This window comes from Musa acuminata, chromosome BXJ2-9 (assembly GCF_036884655.1).
Source record: "Musa acuminata AAA Group cultivar baxijiao chromosome BXJ2-9, Cavendish_Baxijiao_AAA, whole genome shotgun sequence".
Classification (NCBI taxonomy): Eukaryota; Viridiplantae; Streptophyta; class Magnoliopsida; order Zingiberales; family Musaceae; genus Musa; species Musa acuminata.
In genome coordinates, this window is record NC_088346.1 from 16,180,249 (window position 1) to 16,188,865 (window position 8,617).

Genomic DNA, 8,617 nt, shown 5'->3' on the forward strand with positions numbered 1-8,617 from the left:
TTAATGCTGCAAGGCGGTAGTACCACCAGAGCCCTGTCTCCAAGCTCTATCAAGCGATCGTACCACCTAGTGTCAGTCTGTAGGTGATGGTACTGCCAGTACCCGAAAACCCAGGATGAGATACTTTTTATCTTCATTTCTGAAGCCATTGGGGCTTATAAATATCTCACTCTTTCCTGCACGAAATAACACGAAAGTGTGAACAAAAGTCTTATGATATTGGGTTGTAGAAGTGTTGAAAAAGTACTAAGTGTCCTCTTCCTCTTTTTTTAGCTTTATGATCAATCTAAGAGAGGTGTTAGGCTTATAAGGGTTGTCTCCTAAACCCGTAAAAAGGAGAAAGTATTGTAAGAGGGTGGTTAGTCTTCACCCATTGAAGGAAGATCGTTACTGGTTGCTAGTGGCCTCAACGAGGAGGAATCGGGAGTAGACATAGGTTATGATGACTAAACCATTATAAATTCAATGTGATCTCTTCCTTATCACCTTTATTTTGCTATTTCCTTATATTACCTATTGACTTGGCTGCTTACTCTACTTTATAGTTTCTTTATGTTAAACATATTTCCGATATATGTTTAAACGAAACGAAGTTTTCTTACTCGACGTAATTTTTACGAAAGCACAAATTCACCCCACCTCTTAGTGTCAACTTAATCTTATCAATTGATATCAGAGCCAAGGTTTTCTCATTTAGTTTAACATCTAAGAGAAATAACTTTTTCCGACAATCATGAGGGTTTTTCTATCACTTGTCCTCCTATGTTCAATGGGACGGACTACACGTATTGAAAAACTAAAATGATAATATTTTTGCTTTCTATGGAATTCGAATTATAGAACATTGTTGAAAGTGGTTTTGAGAAGTCTTACAAACCAATAAACGAATGGAATGATTTGGAAAAGAAGATCTTCTCCTTGAATGCTAAAGCGATGAATGCTTTGTTTTGTGCTATTGATAAAAACGAATTTAATCGGGTTTCTATATGTGAAACTGCACATGAGATTTGGCACATATTCGAAGTCACACACGAATGCACAAGCAGGGTTAAAGAGTCAAAAATTAATCTTTTGGTACATAATTTTGAGTTATTTCGAACGAAACCAAGCGAAACCATTGGAGATATATACACCCGTTTTATGGATATTGTCAATAGTTTGAAAAATACTTGATAAAGGTTTTTCTAATATTGAACTTGTCAATAAAAGACTAAGATCCCATCCAAAAAGTTGGGATCCAAAAGTGATGACAATACAAGAAACAAAGGACTTAAACAACTTTGCTCTTGAAGAACTTATCGGGTCATTAATGACCTACAAAATGACATGCAAGGCACATGATGAACATGAGAATAACCTTCCAAAGAATAGAAAGGATATGATACTTAGAACTAAAGAAGACCACTCAAGCAAAAGCTTAAGGGATGATGAGGACTTGGCACTTCTAACAAAAAAAATCAAAAGATTCATAAGAAGAAACAAAATAAATTTTGTAAAACAAGATACTAAGAACAAAAACGAACTCAAAAAAGGATATAATCATATGCTATGAATGCAAGAAGCTAGGGCACTTAAAAAATGAATGTCCTAAAATGAAGAAGAAGATATAAAAAAAAAAGATGATACTCAAGGCGACTTGGGACGATTCAAGTACATCCGAAGACGAGGAGCCAACCAATAAAGAAGAAGTTGCAAACTATGCATTAATGACATTTGGCCATTTGGTAAGTGACTCAATCAAAGCTTATTTATCTTTTGATGAATTATTAAGTATTTTTCATGATTTATTTGATGAATATAAATTAATTAGTAAAAAATATAAATTATTAAAAAAGAAGCATGCTTCTCTTGTTAGTGAATTTGATAAATTAAAAAAATGAGCAAAATGATAGAATGTTAGCTTCATGTGTTAGGATCAAGAGCACTAAGAGGGGGGGTGAATTAGTGCAGCGAAAATCTTTCGACGATTAAAACTTCGAAAGCTGCGTTCGTTCGATAAAAACGATTTCGATGTAAAAGCCGATTCTAAGATTACTTTAACTTAAGATTAAACAAGATGACGTTAAAGTATATCTATGAAGGCAGTTTGCAGTTTATGATGGAAATCAGAATGCAAGCGCAAACTGAAATGCGATGTTCGTATGATAAAACCAGTTTACGTCTAAATGCCGATTCTAAAGATACTGAACTTTGAGATATGTTTTATAAATGCGCAGAAGGCAGTTTGCAGTTATGATTGAAGTCTAAACGTAAACATAAACTGAAATATGATGCTCGTACGAAAAAGCCGATTTACGTCTAAACGTAGATTCGGAAAGCTCTGAACTTAGAAACTCGTTCGTTAAGAGCGCAAAGGGCAGTAAGCTATTAAGGAGGTTTGCATTAAAGATAAAATGCTCAAAGTAAATGCAAACTGAGATTTAGAGTGGTTCGGTCAATCTTGACCTACTCCACTTTTGGCTTCCTCCACCGACGAGGTCACCGAGGTCAACTAGAGGCCTTCCTTCAATAGGCGAAGGCCAACCACCCTTTTACAGTTTCACTCCTTTTGACGGGCTTAGGAGACAACCCTTACATAAATTTCTCTCCTCTCTTTACAACTCAGAACTTGGAAGAAAAGAGGGAGAAGAACTTTTGGCCTTTTCAACAATTTTGAGCTCTAAGAATCACAGAAAAAGATCAAGATTTCGGTGTGTGTCTGTGTGCTTTCTGTGCTGAATAGGTGGGGTATTTATAGGCCCCAACCAAGTTCAAATTTGGAGCTCAAAACTGTCAATTCCCGGAATTTCGGGATCAGGCGGTTGCACCTCCTGGCTGGGGCGGTTGCACCGCCTAGTCTCCCTGGGAGACTTAGCCCAAGCGGTTGCACCTCCTGGCTTGGGCGTTTGCACCTCCTACAGTAATCAGGGTCCGAATGGGTAGATCCATTCGGCCCAAATTGGGTCTTTCAGGGGCCCAATTGCCCCAAGATTAAGCCAATGGGATCACCTCCCATTACCAACTTAATCATTGTGCTAACTACGATAAATCCTAAGACAATTTCTGCAGCTTGCTCCGGTGCGTCAATCGCATCTTTCGGCGAGTTTCCGGCGATCTTCCATCGATCATCCGATGAACCCTCGGTGATTCTCCTACGGACTTCCGGCAAACTCCTGGACTTGCGACGATCCACTTGGCGAGTTCCGACGAGCTTCTTTGGCAAGCTCCTGGACTTCTCGGATTTGTTCCCGCAGAACCTTCGACGACCGTCCGAACTTCCGTAGAACTCTCGAACTCCCAATGTGATCATTGTCTTGACTCCGGCGCAACTCCTGCTGCATGTCTTTCTTCCATCGTAGTTAATCCTGCACACTCAAAACAAAAACTTCGATCGAGACAATTAATCCTAAGCAATTAACCAAGTTGTCCGGCATGTCATTGGTCCCTCGACGCTTCGTCCGATTCTTCGGCGCATCGTCCTTTCCTGCAGCCTATTGCCCAATCGGCCAGTTAACTCCGCAACTCTGATATCCTTGCCACAATACCCGCTCTTCTTGGCCCGATGCCCGAGTCCACGGCCCGAAGCCTTCTATCGATACGTCGACCGATCCACCGACCCGACGTCTAATCTTCTAACATGTTCCTCCGGCACAACATGATTTTCCTGCTTTAATTGTCTCATCCTGATCGAGGCATCTTGCGTCACTCAAAACGCAGATTAAGTCATAAACATATATCAAGTAGTTTCATCATCAAAATACGAGATTCAACAATCTCCCCCTTTTTGATGATGATAACCACTTGATGACGGAGTTAAACTTAACTCCCGGAATTTAAACAAACTCCCCCTATCAATATGTCATATTGATAGAATCTTGAATTCAAACTAAATTCAAGTCATTGCAATATTCATCATGAATACTTGCAACACGTCATCATGAACTTATGCATAACATGTCATGTCATCAACATACTTCTCCCCCTTTGTCATCAACAAAAAGAAGTACCACAATCAAGTGTTTGTGATATAAGTTTAACTCATTATATGAAAAACATAATATCTATTATAATCATCATGCAAGTTTGCTATCATCAAATGGTAAGATATCAAGATGTAAAATTGCGATCCAAGTTCTTGATATCTTAACATGATATGACATTCATAGCACCTATTCATATGAATGCTGCTTTTGATATCTCATCATAATATGGCATTCATAACATCTATTCATATTCTTCAAATATGGCACTCATAGTATCAATTTATATATTTCTCCCCCTTTGTCATCAACAACAAGGAGAACGATATAAGCAAATTTTAAATATAAGTGCGATGCCATAAGTTGGTTCATGTCATTTTCCAACAGTGAGTGATAGGATACCAATTATGCAAACATCTCGAGGAAAACATGACATGGAGATAGCTTTTATTGCTTCTTCCTTTTTATTTGTTATCTTTTTTCATGAAGGAGGAAAGCCATATGTGAAGTTCAAATCGATAAGATATTAATGCACACTTCATTTTTGCAAGGATTAAGATATATAAGTGAGTCAAATCCTTGTATGTAAAAATATCTTCCTTTTATAAGAGGGAATCATCAAATATGTTTCTCGAAAAATATTTTTCACATGATAAGTGCATTTGCTAGATGATTCCATATGTCAAAAATCAATTATGTGAATTAAACTTGATATGACATATGCTTGTTAAGTTCGGAAGAGGATAATGTATCAAGAAAATCTAATTGTTAGGATCAAGAAAATCCGAAAATGAAATTTGACACTTTCATACATTCGGACAGGGTTTTACTAGAGATATTCAATTACAATCATGAAGGTAAAACATGCTTATTATCATGGAAATTTTTGTATTCAAGCACATAATTTCCAACATATAATCATGGCAAGTAATTGTGTAAAATCATTATGGCAATCAAGTGATTTGATCATTCAATCAAAAAAGTCCGAAAAATAATTTTAACACGTTTAATCATTCGGACATATTTTTGCCATAGTTTTTCAAATATAATCATGAAGATAAGGCATGCTCATCATCATGGTAGTATGATTGCAAGTTTACCATATACAAGCTAGCAAAAAAATTTTACATTTTAAGGCCCGCAAGCTAGCAATTTTGAGATGTTCAAGAAAGCAACTCTTGCTTCTTGAAATATAAGTTTTGCTAGATGTGCAAGTTAACTTTTTTGCTTCTTGAAATAGGCAAGATAGCATTCCTTGGTGATGTTCAATATAGCTAAGTTCTACATCATGCAAGCTAGTGAATTTTATAACATTTTAGAACATGCATAATCACCAAAGCATCATAAATTTTAATGATGTGCAAAATTACAAATTTTGCATGATTGCATTTGTGTGTCTTGAGATTTGCAATATAGCACTTCTTGGTGATGTTCAAGATAGCAATTTCTTCTCTTTTGAGAAGTGCAATTTTTGCTTTCTTCTTGAATTGTGCAAGCTAGCTATCTCCCCTTTTGTCATTGTCAAAAAGAAGGGAAAAACCCTTTACATCAATTTTTAAATCATGACAAAGGTTAGTATCAATCTCATTTGTGCATCATTATATTTTCAAATTAAAACATGCACATTTTCAAAACATATAAACTCATTATTATATGCATGATTTCAAATCATCATTCATATTATTTCAATCATTGTTTCACTCATCACTATAGCTTATCATGCATAATATGTAAAACCATCTAACATGATATAAATATTTATTTATTTAATTTTTTTAAGCATTCATGATACACATCATACATTATCATAATAAAAAGCATATGCATCATTCCAAATCATAAATATTTCAAATCATCATGGTATTAATTTGTCACATTGCATCCGACCATGCATGATCGAAACTTCTCATTTGCATACATCAAAATAAATTCATGAATATCTCATGTATTCATATCATCACTTGAGGAATATTGAAAAGAAATAATTGGGTGATGAGATAAATATTTCATGAATACAAAGAATTGCATAAAAATCATATCATGAATACAAGGAATACAAGTCACAATCATTCAAGAGAAAAATCATCATTCATTTTCAATTCATTCAATTTGATAAATCAAGATCATGATTTTGATAAAACTCATTTCAAATTTAAATCATCAAAATCATTTTTATGGCTCACAAAATTTATAACATAAATAGATTCATGATTTCATTGATAATATATTTTTTTCCTTTTTAAGTGTTTCATTTTAAGTGGTCGATTTCATGTTAGCATGCCTTTTCATTTATGAAAACATGCATCAATTTTTTTAAAGCCACTATTATTATCATGAAAATCGATAATCCATAAATATCAAGAATCATCATACATAATTTCAAAAATATATACTCATTAATCATAACTTCAAATTAAACATGATTTCATATACTCAAAATCGAGAAATAACAATGGAAATCAACATGATACACATTATTACTTCTCAACCACATATAGCATGATTTCATAAGGTATTTTTAATCAAAATCATTTTGTTTATCATAAACATGTAATTTTCATGATTATTTTCAAAATTACGAGAATGATAAGCATGATTCCTAATTGTTTGTATTTTCATTATAAAATTATTAAACATGCAATTTTTAAGAAAATTAAATAAAAAAAGAAAATTGCTTTATGAAAAGCATCATGTAATTTCAAAGTAAATTAAAGGCATTTTGATTACCTCAGTGTCGAAAGGCGTAAAGGCGTAGTTTGCCACCTCGCCTTTGTTGATTTTCTCCTCATCTTCGGAGGAGCTCGATTCATCCCAATTTTTGTTCTTCTTCTTGCGTTCAAAGCAAGTAGTTCTGTTCTTTTTACTTTTTAATTTTTGTTTCATTTGTAGTTTAAGTTCACCATCACTTGAGCTTATGCTCGAGTGGTTTCAAATGTTCTATGTCCCAAATCCTTCCTATTCTTTGGAAGGTGGTTCTCAAGTTCTTCACGTGCATTGCACGTCATTTCATATGTGATCAATGAACCAATTAGTTCTTCAAGTGGAAAAATATTTAAATCTTTTGTTTCTTGTAAAGCCGTTACTTTTGAATCCCACTTCTTAGAAAGAGAACGTAAAATCTTGTTCACAAGTTCAAAATTCAAAAAACATTTGCCAAGAGCTCTTAAACCATTAACGACATCCGTAAAACAAGCGTACATGTCACCAATGGTTTCACTTGGCTTCATTTGAAAAAGCTCGAAATCATGCAGTAAAGTATTAACTTTCGAGTCTTTGACTCTACTAGTTCCCTCGTGCGTGATTTCAAGAGTGCACCAAATATCGAAAGTCGTTTCGCACAAAGAAACCCGATTAAACTCATTTTTGTCCAAAGCGCAAAATAAGGCATTCATAGCCTTTGCGTTTAAAGAAAAATGCTTCTTCTCTAAATCCGACCATTCGATCATTGGAAGAGAAGACTTCGAAAAACCATTTTCGACAAGATTCCAAAGTTCAACATCCATAGAAATAAGAAAGATCCTCATTCGGGTCTTCCAATAGGTGTAGTCCAATCCGTTAAACAACGGTGGACGAAAAACCGAAAAGCCCTCTTGAAAGCCATGAAGAGCCATTTCTCTCAGGTGTAAGTCCGAAATGAGAAATACTGGGCTCTGATACCAATTGTTAGGATCAAGAGCACTAAGAGGGGGGGGGTGAATTAGTGCAGCGGAAATCTTTCGACGATTAAAACTTCGAAAGCTGCGTTCGTTCGATAAAAACGATTTCGATATAAAAGCCGATTCTAAGATTACTTTAACTTAAGATTAAGCGAGATGATGTTAAAATAGATCTATGAAGGCAGTTTGCAGTTTATGATGGAAATCAGAATGCAAGCGCAAACTGAAATGCAATGTTCGTACGATAAAACCAGTTTACGTCTAAATGCCGATTCTAAAGATACTGAACTTTGAGATATGTTTTATAAATGCACAGAAGGCAGTTTGCAGTTATGATTGAAGTCTAAACGTAAACGTAAACTGAAATATGATGCTCGTACGAAAAAGCCGATTTACGTCTAAACGCAGATTCGGAAAGCTCTGAACTTAGAAACTCGTTCGTTAAGAGCGCAGAGGGCAGTAAGCTATTAAGGAGGTTTCCAGTAAAGATAAAATGCTCAAAGTAAATGCAAACCGAGATTTAGAGTGGTTCGGTCAATCTTGACCTACTCCACTTTTGGCTTCCTCCACCGACGAGGTCACCGACGTCAACTAGAGGCCTTTCTTCAATAGGCGAAGGCCAACCACCCTTTTACAGTTTCACTCCTTTTGACGGGCTTAGGAGACAACCCTTACATAAATTTCTCTCCTCTCTTTACAACTCAGAACTTGGAAGAAAAGAGGGAGAAGAACTTTTGGCCTTTTCAACAATTTTGAGCTCTAAGAATCACAGAAAAAGATCAAGATTTCGGTGTGTGTCTGTGTGCTTTCTGTGCTGAATGGGTGGGGTATTTATAGGCCCCAACCCAGTTCAAATTTGGAGCTCAAAATTGTCAATTCCCGGAATTCCGGGATCAAGCGGTTGCACCTCCTGAATGGAGCGGTTGCACCGCCTGGCAGAGCTCGAAGACTGAGCCTCTAGGCGGTGCCACCTCTGTCAGGGGCGGTTGCACCTCTCTGCCA